This window comes from Cloeon dipterum, chromosome 4 (assembly GCF_949628265.1).
Source record: "Cloeon dipterum chromosome 4, ieCloDipt1.1, whole genome shotgun sequence".
In the NCBI taxonomy this organism is placed as follows: domain Eukaryota; kingdom Metazoa; phylum Arthropoda; class Insecta; order Ephemeroptera; family Baetidae; genus Cloeon; species Cloeon dipterum.
This window is the reverse complement of record NC_088789.1, coordinates 847,939-863,810: the sequence shown is the minus strand read 5'-3', so window position 1 is coordinate 863,810 and position 15,872 is coordinate 847,939. Positions and strand designations below refer to the sequence as shown.

Below are 15,872 nucleotides of genomic sequence, written 5' to 3'. Positions count from 1 at the left end.
ACATCGATCAATAAAAAATATGGCCATTGGAAATTCTTTGCAATGTTTGGAACAATTTGTTCTACAATAATTTGCAATAATCAAAAAATTTGCAGCGCTCCAACCACATTTTCTTGGCAGCTTTCGATTCCTCCAGTCGAGATCTTTCCAACAGCGTGTAAAACCGTTTAGGGAAACTCTCTTTGTTGTCAAATATAATGAGATTTCAAATTAGGAGACAGTGCTAACTTTGCAGCCACTTTTCTAAAAAATTTGCAGTGCTACTTTGGTCAATTTTGGCTTCAACTGAATCCTAAGAAATGAGTTCATGCATTTGCAACAAGGACTTTCCAGGATTTTGTAGCCTCAATTCTTTTTTTTTTGCTCTTTTTATCCCTGTTCTCTCGGAGCGGGAAGGGAAGGGCGCGCACTGCACTAGCACGAATGCTGAATTCCGAGTCCCAATAACACCGCGAACGGATAACATGGGCGCAGCAGGCCGCACAGGGACCCAGCCCACTCAAGGGCCACTTTCCTCCGCACCGAGGACTGCATTGAAACGCTAGACATTCGTCCCGTGAAGCCAAATCACGCATGCTGGAAAGGTGCAAACCAGCAAGTAGCGAGTAGTTCTTATGTTTAGTAAAACATGTCTTGTTTCCTTAGTGAAAATATACTAAAAGAGTAGAAATGCACAATTTTTCCCATTAAACATTTCTTTAATCCGTACATCTTAATGAAACCACAGCCGCTGACTAGTTTAAAGTCATTTTGCTCAAGTTAAAATTAATGAGATACTACTAATTATCAAGATCGCTCGCAAGGTTTTACATCTGTCTGCATAGATACAGTTCTTTAATGAATTGCATCAACTATCCAATCGTTATTGAACGTCAGCGATATAAGTGCAAATGTGTAATTGTAATACAATCTTGATTAATAAGCACTATTTTCCGCAATGTTAGAATAAACTGATGTTGCTTTCACACAAGTTGCCACTTGCTGAAATCACCACTGGTGTCAATAAATCAATCTACCTAAAGAGAAAATGTTTGTTTTTCTTCTTTTTACTCGCTCTAACGACGCCATTCCAATGCGTATCACACGTAAAAGCACTTTTTCAAGTAATTTCTTCATTCGCTCGGAATTTTAATGCAGCCTTTCTTGGGTGTCACGTATGCTTAATTAGTTGGGAGCAGCATTGAAAACACAATCTTGTTTGTGCTGAGATTGCAAATTGGAACGACCCCGGGACACGTTTGATGCAATTCCGCAAACCTGCACTCGTTTATTTTTGTAATGCGATTTCAACCAGTCGATCGTGATTCATTTTGTCGAAAATTGAGCTCTGATTACTCTCTTCCAGCACCTATATTTATTTTTAAAGAAGAATATTTATTTATAATCTTTATATCGTGTCTTAAAGCGCAGGTTATGCAATTGCAATCACTCCTTCCAAATAGGAACCAAAAAATTTATGATTTTAAATCTTGATCAAATAACGAGGTAACTTTCGGATTGAAAATTTATAAATGAAAATTATTGTTGCAGGCATTGTCTAAGAATGCTCAACTTTAAACAAATTTAAACAGTGATATATGGGATTCAGGATGATCTGTGTTTCTTTCAGTAATATTTAAATAGCAAAAGAGAGTACAAATCTCAAAATTTAATGCTTTCGACTTGGGATTTTGTTTAAATAAACTTTTGAAATTTATTGCAAAACTAATTTGATTTATTTTCCTCTTCGAGGCTGTCTTTGAAGAAGTTTCTGAGCACACCAATTGATTGTTGAGGGTCAAGTTAGGTTAGGTGGATATTTTTTCCGCCTGAAAAGTCCGGCGCGACGAAGAACTTTTTCCCGCCATAACAATATGAATGCGTGAAGTGCGCATGCGTCTGAGCTGGCTGGATCTGACAAAGAAGTAATTCGTACAGCTGGGGTCCCTCTGCAAGTGCTCAAACCAGCTCTCCAGCGCACTTCTTGCATTCATATTGTTAAGGCGGGAAAAAAGTTTGCACGTCGCGCCGGACTTTTCGGGAGGAAAAAATATCCACTTAACTTAATTTGACCCTCAACAATCAATTGGTGTGCTCAGAAACTTCGTCAAACTCTGTAAATATATATAATTAAATTTGAGTTTTTCAAAATATGAAATGAAAATTCCAGGAAGTAAAAAAATGAATTGACTTGTATTGAAACAAAAGGGCGGGGAAATAATTACGCAGTAAATCGAGTAGATAACGATGAAAGGTGTGATTTATTAAATATGAATATGTTTCTGCACAAAACGCATGCACGAATGAACAGCAGAAGAGTGAACGGGAAAGTGTTGAAAGTGCAATCAGTGCGCAGAGTGTAGGAAGTTGGAAGGGGTGCGTCGAGGGAGGAAAGATTTATCGCGCGATCGAGACGCGCGCGCCTTCATTATTATGCAATAAAACACGATTCTCATCCATGTGCGCTTAAAGCAGCCGAACCACTTCGGACTGACGCGACGACCGCCTCCACCTCCTTTTTGAAAGGATCCAATTCTTGTTCAAGGAAACGAGTTCTGCCACCGCTCAGAAATACCGTGGTTTTATTTTTTTTATTTTTGCATGATTCGATCGCATTATAAATTCAACGTTTATTTTTGGAACGCACACGCTCCCAGGAAATCGAATCAAATTGAGCTGATTCATTCCAGTTGGGGCTAAGAATGTTAGTGTTTTAACTTTATCTTTAAATGTTGCTTGCAAAATGGACAGTTTTTTTGTGTTTTAAAGTCTATAACTAACCAAATCTTAAGTACTTGTTAGGAAAATCTTTTTGGGGGTTTTCAACAAAATGAACGAATAGATTTTTGGCGTGAACAGCCGTAATAATTAAATTGAATTAATTTATAAAATGTCTTTATGCAAAGCAGTCTTTGTTAAACATGGCAATAAAAAAATGAAAGGGCTCTCAAAAAGATACAGCAGAGTTGAGATGAATTAAATTCAAAGACGTCCTGAAGGCAATGAGAGAAACTAATCAATTGCAAGCATTTGATGAACAAATTTCCCTGCAAATCGTGGACCACTGACATTATTTTTCCGCAAAATATGTTTTTAGCTCTGTAAATAATGAGAACAGTGATTTTCTATATGGAAAACTGCTTTTTGGGATGGTAAAGATTATCTTTCAATCAAAATAAACATACACCGCTTTTAAAAATAATTCCTTATTTAAAAAAAAGGTTGAACTGCGTGTTATTTTTATTTTCAAAATGGGTGGGTATGGATGGAAATTTAAAAAAAAGGTTTGTCAAGCAATTTTCACCTTATTTCGATTCCTCTCGTTGCTTTCGATTTAAAAGGTAAACTTCCCTTCTAGTTATATGAGAGTTTCGAGTCATAAAACTTTTGAAATTCGGCAGTCAAATAAAATACACCGGGATCCAGATTGCGATCTGTGTTGGTTTCCCGCCTGTCAGAAGTCAATATGGCGTCGAAATAATGGAGGCCAATCAGGAGACAGTCCAGCGGCCAATCAAAAATCATTCCCGCGTATTTTGCTAAATTTCCATTAGCCTGATGTGCCATCTAACGGTCGATTCGCCAATTACCGGGCAAACCAGCTGTTAGAAAAGAAATAATACAAAAAGCCGTTAATTCTTCGGAATTGGCTGGACTTCCAAAGATTACAATTAAATATTATTCTTTAAAAAAATATACATCGTGCTGAACATATTTTCATGATAAATTTATTTATTTATTGATTTAAGTCAATTTCATTTTACGTTTGTAAAGTTCGACCGCCGTATTCTACCAGACGCCATATCTGCGCGTTGCGTGAATCCGGATCCTGATGATAAAATAAATTAGCGAAATGCTCAAATAACTCCCACCTGCTGCTCCGCTTTAAAAGATTTAGAAATTCGATAATTGAAACTTGAACTTGTTGAATAATAACTAATTTCCATACGATCAAATTTCATTTATAAACCTATGTTGGACTTGATCCTTCGAAAGCAGCTGGAAACCCGATCGGTAAAGGGAAGTGCTAAATATTGAGTGAAAAGTCCTTGGAGTGCATTTTCATTTCGCAGCAGACGCCACGCCCACGACAAAATAAAGCGACGCGCGCGGCCACAGGCATTAATTATAATCGACAGTGTCACATATTAGAAGCTAGGCGCGCGCAAGGCTAGAATTTTAATCAAAGTGTGGGTGCAAGAAATTCAAAGATCCGACTCGCAGATAATTGCGCTCATTATTATTGACTGACCGAGCTTGAAGGATCAAAACATCTATTGGTATAACGAGTTTCCTAGAGAAATTATATTTGCATTTAACGAGCGCGCCACAGACAGGGTTTGCCTGGTAATAAAGCAATTAAAAGAGGGTGCTTATGCAACACTATTGCAAAATTTCGCTGGAAAAAATTATCCAAAACAAACAATTATAACGCGCGCGCGCAGCAGAGCAATTCTTAATTAGCCGGTGCAGTGTGAAATGCAATAATTAATGCCTATACGCACGACATGCACACAAAATAAAGTGTCTCTGCGCTTTCGTAAACAAGATCGACATGCTCACCTCATCAGCTCTCGTTACGATCTAAAACGGAAATTATCGTTTTGCTCGATGAATGCGAGAACGAGAACTACTTAGAATAAATTGCAGGACATAATTACAATATTTGCTTACGCTTGAACATTATTTCTACTCCTGGTGCAGACACGAAAGCCATTTTTCAAATCAGGTTCGATAAAATATGCAGTTTTTACTGCACTAGACAAGTAATTGTTCTAACTTTTTTTTATAAAGCTGCCCTTTGCGAGGGTCGTCAGTGTCTCGAAGGCCTGTCGTGATTGTGACGGGCGTGCAAAACCGGAAAATCAATCAATTTTTATTTCTCTGTCTGCTCAGATGATTAAACCAATTAATTTCTTTTTTTTTGCCGTACTTAATGTCAATATTTGTTTGCAAACAATTGAATTTATTTTCACAAGGTGGTCTCTATTAAAATCTCTTTGTACCCAATAAAAGTATATCACTTAGTTCACCAGCTTCGTAAGCCCATAGTGTATGAATAAAATATATTTTTCAAATTTTTATTTGAAGGAAAAAAAGTAAATATTAAACTTTTTCATCGTTAGGGTTGAAATATAGTCATTTGGGGTAGGGGGTTGATGGTTGAGCATGAGCACCTCTCAAACCCTGCATATAATTAGGGGAGGTCAATACGAGTCGAATGGTGTGCCGTTTTTGCAATTCTGATTGTTAGAACTCGAGATATGGCCACGACAAAAATTCATCCTTTAGTGTTTGAAGCCTCCAACAGATGGCGCCACCGTATACTTCCGACTTTAAAGCTCTTTCACTGGAATTTCAGACTCAATGCAGACATAGTGCATTATCCACTTAAAATCTTTCCTTTTGACGTGCTGAAAACCAAAATCGGTTAAGCCAATTGCCGTAGAATCGTGTAAAATTGTTTTTTGGTATCCTAAATATCTTTTCCGCGGCGTTTCTACCGCGAATGACTGGACTGATTTTTTTCAGCACGTCTAAAGAAACCGGTGAATTAAGCCAGATTTGAATTTGATTTCCAACATTTCCCATGAGATCCACGTCCACGTCTTTGGAAATAACAATAATAACAATTAAATTTGGCTTTGAAAAGATGTAACCTACTGAAGTGAAGGAGTCTGACAACCTCAAACACTATCATTCCAATTTGCGGTCACTTGTTTTCTTTGAAAAATGTCATTAGGCAAGAACAAACAAGCAAATAAAAATACCTTTCTTTAACTAACCATCAATTCAGGGAATTTGAACTTTGTTACCTTCGTAGATTAACGAGAAAAATAAATCAACTCATTACTTTCAAAATCATTACATTTACGACGGGTGGTTAATATGTGAGTGTCCAAACTCAGTTTCTATGACACCAATAGCGGAAGCCAAAACTCTGCTTTTGCTAACCAAGATGATTTCATCGTGTTTTTTCTCGTTTAAGGGCAATTGCGCCCGACCGGTCGACCCTGAGCTCCATTTTTTTCGCCGTTTCTTTCTCATGCTCCTTTTGGGCGGCGCGGTTGTTGCGAAAATCACTCACACATGTGCCAGAATGCGAGCAAAAAACCGCAGACTGGTTTGTTTTTGCGGCGCAGTGTTCGATTCCCTCCTGCGCCTGCGATTATTGTAATCACGCGGCCGCGGAAATCTAAATGTACCTCCAATTAATTCGTTTTTTTATTCGGAAAAAAATCTTGTTTGCGGAAATGATCAATAAAAAACACTTTTTCCTAGATTTGATAGTCATCATAGATTAATAAAATTGATTTATTGCCAATGCTCATTTTTTCGTATTTTATAAGTATTTTTTAAACACAATTTCTAAAAATTGATCAGTCCATTTTTGCAAAACAAGTTTCCTTGATGAATATGAGTTTTAATCACCTCTATCAAACGTTCGATTATATATTCTAACAGCCGAAATATAGAAACAAGCACACCTAAAATTCGCTTTTTTAAATAAAAAAGTAATGAAAAATTAGCTCTTCATTTTTTTAAGGAGTATGAAAATAGGTTTAATTAGGGGTGAGGGGTGGGCAACCTCTCAACCCTCCAGTTCATTATTGAGAAAATCAAGACAAGTGTTCTGGTAAGATTTTTTTAATTCTCAAAAAACTCGCACGCGCCTTCAAGACTACTTTTGAAGGGATTTTCAGTTTTTTTAATGCAGTTGTTGTAAATTTTTCAAAAAATACCTGATAATTTCCAATACTGACCTTTTATCTTGACCAATGACTCTAATATACTGTATTCATTCGATTGGGTCTGACAGGAAAAATCCATAAACACCTCAAAATAAAAAAAAGTAAAAAAATTGTAAAATACGAGTCGGTATAATCTAATCACATTTTGATAATACACATAATATGAACTACTATCATATTTTACATATGTATTTTCCAGATAACTGCTCTTAATACGCAAAACAATTAAAACTCCACAGCTTGAGCTTGAACTTGAATTTGTCAAGCATTTTCCGTCTTTTGTCCAACCGCGCATTTTTTGCAAACAAAAAGCTATTTTTATCTGGAGCTGAAAGGAAAGGGCGGCCTTCTCTCACGACTCACGAGACTCGCGGATCCACCCAGCAGCTCGCGGTGATTAGCGAAAAAAATGCCGAGTGTGGAGCACTTTTTTACTCGCTTTTCAAATCGTCCGATTTTTGTTCAGGGCCAGCTACAATCGCTTCGGAAGAGGCGAGAAATTCGGGCCTCGCAGGTGCGGTAACTCTTATGTAATTTTGCCGAGTCATAAAATTCTATGCAACTGACCACGCCGCCTAAATAATGGGATGGAAGTGGCACTTGGCGCAGAGAGGAGCCGCTGCTTCGCCGCCTGCGATCTTTCAGCGCACGATTGCTGATTTGCCATTTGCTATGTTCGTGTTGTCATTTTTTTTACCTTTATTTTCTCACTCCGCATGAATTTTTTAATTGTTGGCCGACGGAAGTTTTTAAATGTCATGCATCGAGACTTCTAGATCATTGTATTGAATTTTTAAAGGAGGAAATATTGAATTTCTGGATTAGCTCTCAGCAGAAAATTTCATTTAAAAAGATCTTTTTAAATTTAAAAGCTGTATTTCTTATACTTTCTTCGTTTTATTCACGAATTTGAATTGAAACTTTACGTAAATCAGAAGGTTAACTTTGGAAACAAACAAGAAACTCTTGATCAAAATTTTTAAACCAACTGAATCACCAAAATGTTTTGTGAGACCAACTTTTATAAATATTTTGCAATAATTTGAAAAACTAGTAAAACAATTCATTTGCTGATTTCTGGAGAGTATAGAAAAAGAATTTTGCAAAATTTAATGTTTTTCACAAGTGTCTAAAAAATAATTAATGTTATAATTATTTTGGTAAAAACCTACCAAAAAGTCTCACAGGATTTACACTTTTTCATATAGCACGAAAAATTGTTCAAGCGTCATCTAGAAATATCACAACTCACCTGTTATGTGCATAAGCTCTTCTTGTTAGTGTTCGAAGCCGCCAACAGATGGCGCCACCGTATTCATAATAAATTAAATTTTACGGCATTTCCGCTGCGATTTCCGACTCAATCCTGTCACTGTGCATTCATCACTTAACATCATTTCTCTTGACGAGCTGAAAACGAAAATCTGTTAAAGCCAATCGCCGTAGAAACGTGAAAACCAATTTTTTTTAAATCCAAAAATATTTTCCAACGTCTCTACGGCGAATGGCTGGACTGATTGTGGATTTCAGCACGTCTAAAGAAATAATTATTCTCGAAAAAGAATGCGCAGCAACGGCATTCAGTCTGAAATCACAATCGAAAGAAACTGCTAGTGCCATCTATTGGTCGATTCGAACTTTAAGGGCTTTAAAAAATTAAAAACTTTTACAAAGTAGCAAAAATTCATCACCTTGAACTCAGCAATTATTTTGTGTTCAATAAGTTCTTTGCTTAATTTTTTTGAGATTGCGGAAACATTTAACTTTGAAATGTTATTTATCAAAAAAAAATTTAGTAAAATTAATAATTTTTAAATAATTACTAGAAATTTGAAGTTATATAAAACCTTCAAAATAAGCAAAACTAATAACAACAACGAGAATGAAGCCTGGTTTTAATTATATTGAACATAATAATTTTTAATTGCGGCAGCCAAGATGAATTTTACTCCAAAATTTACATCCTGAACAAGGTGTTGGACGTTGGACAAAGTTTTTATATTTAAGAATTTGGAGATTATACAAAATTAAAATGCTAGGGATTCATATTAAAATTATATCTGCCGTAAAAATTATGTCACTATTTTGAGAAAAACAAAAGTGATTTTTTTTTAATTTTGATTTATTTCCTTCTTATTTTAAAAATGTTCCATAACAGCAGCTGGATGGAATGAAACGGCATTGAGGGGAATTGTCAATGAACATCGACACCTATCCATTAAGGAGTGAATCTGTTTTTCTGAGGCAATTTCCTTTTGCCTATATACGCGTGTCGGTCGGTCGTTTTAATCTCGTTAATTAACCTCGAGACTATAAATAAATAATTCACTAAGACCGCGTTATCAACCGGCGCGACACAAAACTCGGCAAGTGACTCAGGCCTAACACGTGTCTTTATCTTTGCTGCGATGCAATGTAATTTTACTATCCTCTCGCCGCGCGATCCGAGGAATATACGTAATAGCAGCAAGCGGCGTTTTTATTTCACGAGCACGTGTTTCCTCACCGATTGAAACCGCCTGCGCTTTATCCGTTATCATCAACAATGTTGCGTCGCGGCTCAACGCTTTCCGATGCATAAATTTCCATTCACTTCATGACAAGTTTGATGTCATTGCTTTATGCTGTTGTATTTTATTTCAGTGGAAACTATTTATCTTGGAATAAAGTGACAATTTTAGCCTACAAATTGAGCAGTGAACACACCGCTTTTCTAAATTATATCCAATTTGCAGCCGCAGTGTTGATTAAGCAAATGCGAGCTGCAAAGATCGCGTGTGCAATATATGCTTCTCCTTTCTTGGATAAATCATTCATCAATCTGTGTGCGTAAACAAATGTTTTCCTCTAGATGTATCGCAGATAACGGTTTCATGTGTATTGTTGTGACTCTGCCCTTATTAGCATTTAATTTATCGCCTCGTGGGTCGTAATAAAAAATCGCTGTCAATTTGTTGAACTGCTTTTTATGGAAATCAGTTAGTTGATTTATTAAATAAATTCGTTTCTGTAAATAAATTAGATTCGTAATAGCTACAAACACTATAGGTTTGAAACATAAGTTAAAATTTTAAATATTGACCGTGCACATCACATAAAATTAAAGTAAAACACTTTCATATTTTAGTTCTGCTGTGATCTTCTTGATGCAGACGTCGTTAATTTTTTACTTGAGACCAATCCAGCGACAAAAAATTAAGTAATGTCCATTTAATGCACTCTCCGGTGTAATTTCGGCCGTGTTCAGGCTATAAAAGTGGACACATATATGTATACTCTCTTAGTGGCCTTGATCGTGAACCACGCGAGTCGTAAATGCGGCAGACAGCGAACGCGGCTGCGAAATGACACTCGACGCGATCAGGAATAATTATTTTGATTGCCGCGAGTGGATTGAAAAAGAGAGAGTGAAGACGAAGCGACGAACGCCTCTTTCCTCGATAGGCAACATGCGTGACACGCACGCCCAGCCGGTTGAGGAACCACGAAATATTGAGTAAATATTTCACGATACAAACAAAATTGATGATACTGATAGGACTGGCTCCTTACTAGCACTGTTTCTTTACTAGGACTGTCTCGTTACCATAACTGTCTCCTTACTAGAGGAATGTCTCTCTTTTAGGACTGTCTCTTTACTGGGAATGTCTCTTTACTAGGACTGTCTCCTTGCTAGAACCGACTCCTTACTAGGAAAAGAGTTTGATACGCTGTTGGACAGGTCTCGACTAGAAGAATCGAAATCTTCCCACAAAATGTGGTCTAACGATGGAAATTTTGGCCAAAATTTGAAAAATTTGAGTTGTTACTATTGCAGAGTATTTTTATAGCATTGCAAATTGCAGAACAAATTTTCTATTCAATAATTCAACTGTCACCCTGTATCAATCAACTTTAAATTGGAAATAAAATTCCATTCATATTGCAGAGTGTGCAAAATCTGTGTTCGCCGTCGATTGTGCATGTCTGCGTCAATTATGAAGACCTCTCTTCCAGCGTTATCTCGTTAATTGCCTTTTTTACATGTAACTGCATGCTATGTTGCACTACTTTAAATAAAAAAAAATAAAATGTATATGAACCGGCCTTCACCGAGAAGTAATAAAATGTATTTCTGCAAGCGATTAAGATAAATCATAACCTGTTGAGCATACGTATTATGCGCGAGGTAGCGATATGCTCTGAATCTCTAAACACCGCATTCATCAACAGAGATACATAATATTATAATCCATCGTCCTTTTGATCGCGAGAAAAGTTGCAATTATTCTGACAGATGTGAACTGTTGATAACTAATAGACAAGTCGCCAGAGATGGATTGCACATTGTTAAGAAATCGGCTCTGATAATTATATATTGGGAATATGTTTTCTCTTTTTATTTCGTAGCTTATAACATTGAGCTATTATGATGTTCAAATTTTTCTTCAGATCATATCGGTTTCTGTTTGTCTCGGAAGTTCTAGCTACCGTATTTAGTCCATAAATTAAATGTAGCAACTCGATTTATCACACTCTAGATAATTTATTGCAAAATAAATAATAAGATAAAATCTTGCAATTAGCAACATTCAAATGCATAAAAAGGCGTTCACGGATTGAACGTTTGAGATGACAGGCGGCTGCATATCATAATCCAGATATCACAAGTTAGTTGCGGTCGAGAGCGAAACCAGTTTCGCCTTAGAGATCGGATCCGGTGTGAATGTCGGCGTGTGGCAACCCTTTATAGGGTCCGCGAGGGAGCGTCCTCAGTCAGGTGGCAGCCAGCGGTGAAGCGGTTGAAGCGGTGAAGCGGTGGCGCTCGTTAAGGCCAGCCGTGCAATTTATATTTATGTCCTGACTAACCTTATTCACGGATGCAATTGCAATTATGCGCTCGCTGGGGGCAAAAGAGGCGTGCGCGTTGCCGTCGACAATAAATGATGCGGAGCACGCGTGTTTGCTAAGTCCGTGTTTGGCCGAGCGAGAAACCAACGCACGGCAAATCGAAGCAACGCAATGTGCATAAATGAGAAACGATAAAATTTAATCAGCCATTTTATTGAAGGAAAACGCTTCACGGACTGAAAACAAAAACATCTAGTCAACTACTTAAAGATATGATTGTGTAATACATTTAGTTTACTATTTCTCAGGCTCTTATTTCAAGACCGTGTTTCAAAGAGTTTCTGAGCACACCAAACGATTCCTGAGGGTCGAATTAGGTAAAGTGGATATTTTTTCCGATCAAAATGTCCAGTGCGACGTGCGAACTTTTTTTCCCGCAAAACGATATGAATATGAGGACTGCGCATGCGTCAGAGCTGGCTGGATTTGACAAATAAGTCATTCGTACAGGCGGTTTCTCTGCAAGTGCTATAACCAGCTCTGACGCATGCGCACTTCTCGCATTCAAATAGTTTTGGCGGGAAAAAAGTTCACACGTCGCGCTGAACATTTTTATCGGAAAAAATATCCAGTATTTAAACATTTCAGAGAGCTTTCTGAGGGGAAAAATGAAGTTATTTCGATTTTCCCCCAAAAATCACCAGAAATGCAAAAAAAAACTGCATTTGTTCTGAATCGTTTTTAGATTTCCCAACAATTTCGCCATAATTTGTTTGCCACTGAGTGAACAATGCAATTTCAAGATTCTGAGAGCGAACGTGTGCTGCATCGTGTAAGTTTGTCGAGCGCATGCACGGCTCGCCCTTCACGATTCTTAGCTCTCGGCGCGGGAGAGGGACAATAAGGCCCGAATCCGTTCACCTCTATGTGCACAATATACGACAATACAGCGCACTTGTTGTTGCACCCACGTGTCCGCCGTATGTGTGCTGTGTTTGCGCCGGCAGCGAGTAAACGCGAGCAAAACGAAAAGTACACAATGAATTGTTTCTCGGCCTCTTATCACACGATCCGATCGGTAGCAAGGGCACCCGCTTACCAGGAAATTATTCATCACTTAAGCTCGCTAATGTCATTTTGGTTCCCATTTTTCTAATGTGGTGTTAGAAGGCTCAAATTTAATTACAGGAGTTTCAAATTACAGTATTCCTGATTTCAGGGCAGAAATAGGCTTTCTCACAGTATCATGAATTTTGGGGCCTTTACAATTTTTGCTTATAGATTCATGACTAGTGGCAAAACAAATTAAAAACCATCGGAATAGACAAAGAAACTGCGCAAAATAAAACTTAAATTGGACAGGGTTCACCAATTTTGCAATGCGCAAAAATGCATCACTGGTTTTTAGTGCGAAAAACCAGCTGGAAAAACTAGCAGTTTTTCGAATTTAACCCCGAAAAGGTCACATTTCGAGCCAAAGAAGAGTGAATTTTTGGAAAATAACGATGATGAGTGTGTTAAAATTTTGGTATTTCGGTGAGTGCATATTTCACTGATTTTGTAAAAATCCCTCATGAGAATTTGTAATCTTCAATAAAAATGCATGTTTTTTTAGAAAAATTGCAGAAAAACCCCAAAATTTCAATCCTAATTAAAATGGTTTTGAGGCAGAGATTTTATATTAATTGATTGTGACAAATGGTGCGAGTTTTAAAAAATATCGAATTCGATGCCTTCAAGTCATGACCTGACGGTAAGTGTGTGTTTAACTTCAACGAATCTGAGATCGTGAACAGATATTATATGTGTTTTCAACTAATAATATTTCTAACAATTGTTTTTAAATTTAGCTTAGAGTTTATTTAATTAAAAATATTTGAATTAATTGCAAAATAATAAGATAAAAAAAATGAAGTACAAAAATTATTATTTTATTTGCTCTGAACAAAATCTGCAGCACACAAAAATGTACAGTGATTGACACAGAAGAGCACAGAGGTTTTGAATATTAACACTGATTTTTAGCCGGTTTAAATGTTTTTTTCCGAAAAAATGCGGGTTTTTGCGAAGCCTCTCTGGTTATGAAACCTAAGCAATATGATAAATTTGCTGCCCTATATTTATTTATTCGTGAAACAAATCTAAAAAGAATCTTGATTCTCAAAATGATCAACCGCAGCGGTATATATTTTGGTATAAAATAAACTGGCCGGCTGGAGAGAAATCGATAAAAGTGTTATTGAATGGTGGGAAGCGACGGGAGCGAAAGAGAAGCTAAGAGGGACGGTGGAGAAGCCCCTCGCGCATATAAGAAGCTAAAAGCAGGGTGTGTATCCTACTCCAAAATATTTACTCTCGCTGACCGAAAAAGAAGTTGGCACGGCTCACCGCGCGCGCCACTCTAGCAAATCACTCTGAAAGTTTGCGGCAAAAGTGCCTTAATTTGTTGAGTGCATGTTTTCTCGCCAGATCGATAGCCCAGAGAGAGACAAAAAGCGGCTCAGCTGCTGCGTTTTTTTATCGGCCGGCCTGCCTGCTGAGCAAGTGAGCAAGGCAAAAAAACACGCATGCAAGAACACAGCCCCGAAACTATTCTCGCACGCGGGCGGTAGGCCCTTATCGCTCCCCCAAACACATTATTTTATATATAAGGCTTCGCCAGCCGATCTATCGACTCGAATTTATTGCTACAATCCACACAATCAGCTGGTAAATCATGGGTAGGTAGTAAAAATAAATATCATGCCGTGAACAGATTTTTTCTGATTGTCAGAATTACTTTTATGGACAATAATTGAGCCAAATCACGTAATTTTCAACACATTTGAGCGACAAAAATGGCTTTAAAGACAGTCTTTGATGAAGTTTCTGACCACGCCAATCGATTCTTGAGGGTCGAATATTTTTTCCGACCAAAGAGAGCAGCGCGACGAATAACTTTGTTTCCCGCCAAAACAATTTGAATGCGAGAAGTGCGCATGCGTCAGAGCTGGCTGGATCTGACAAAGAAGTCATTCGTACAGTTGCGGTCTCTCTGCACGTGCTAAAACCAGCTCTCACGCATGCGCAGTTCTCGCATTCAAATTGTTCTGGCGGGAAAAATGTTCTTCACGCCGTTTTGGACTTTTTGGTCGCGACAAATATCCACATTACCTAATTTGACCCGCAAAAATCGATTGGTATGCTCAGAAACTTCGTCAAAGATGGTCTTAAAATAATCCATCGGAGGCCATATTCGCACGACGCGCAAGTATGGCGTCGGCTGGGGCACGGCGCTTTGAAAAGGTAAGAAAGTAATCTTTTAATACAATATTGTGACATTTATTTTCTTTGCATGAATTAATTGCACCGATCGGATCTTGGGGACCAATTTCAACGCGCATCTGACCACCCCAAAAATAATCAAAATTTTTCAATAAAACCAACGGAATTTGACCTTTACAAAGTGCAATTATTAATTGTAAAAAATGACTTTTTAGCGGTGTAAATTTTTGAGAAAAGTGACTGCAAAGTTGGCACTATCTCCTAACTTGAAACCCTATTTTTTCACGACAAAAGAGTTTCACTAACAGGTTTCATTCGCTGTTATAGACGATAGGAAATATCAAAATCTGCCAAGTGCTGCAAATTTTGGAGAAAATTGGAAAAATTGGAATTTTTAATGCACCATGAACCATTTTTTAATCATTAAAAATTGTAGAACAAATTGTTTATTGCATGCAACTATTCTTATAATTTTCAATTCCACTTTAATATCGATACAAAATTTAAAATTTTTAATAACTGAAACACAAAACCGTAGCAAATATTGTTAGATAAAATGGACAAACAGCGAAGTTTTTCGGTGCAGCTGGCTTTCTCGAGAGTGAAATACCAGTAAGAACTGTCTGGTTTTAACAAACGAGGGTGTATTTCTAAACTTTTAAATCGTGTTCTTACTAATACGCCATGGAAAGATAACACGAAACCCTTGAAGATTAATTTTACTACGTCTGAGCACTAAAATTCAATAGAATGATGTTGTCATCGCATTACTTAAATTCGAAAATTGTTGGGCAATATATTAGTTAACAAGTTGGTCAATATAGATTTCGTGCTTTAATAATAATTGACATCAATGTGCGATTTTTAGCGTCTTATTCAAGCCATAAGTTAATACATTAGCAATTTTAAACTGAATTAGGGTATTTTTTTAATGCTAAGGTAAACAATATTTGAAAAATGCGATCACTCGAGGTTGTTTAAGACGAATTTCTCTTTTATTGACAACGAGGATGAAGCCTGGTTTTAATTATTTTCTAAGGTAAACAG

General features: G+C 37.2%; 1 protein-coding gene across 1 annotated transcript in view; it reads right to left on the bottom strand.

The window, feature by feature from the left end:
• Positions 1–15,872, bottom strand: part of LOC135943065 (arylalkylamine N-acetyltransferase 1-like) — a 28,841-nt gene that overhangs the window by 12,679 nt on the left and 290 nt on the right. The window lies entirely within an intron of this gene.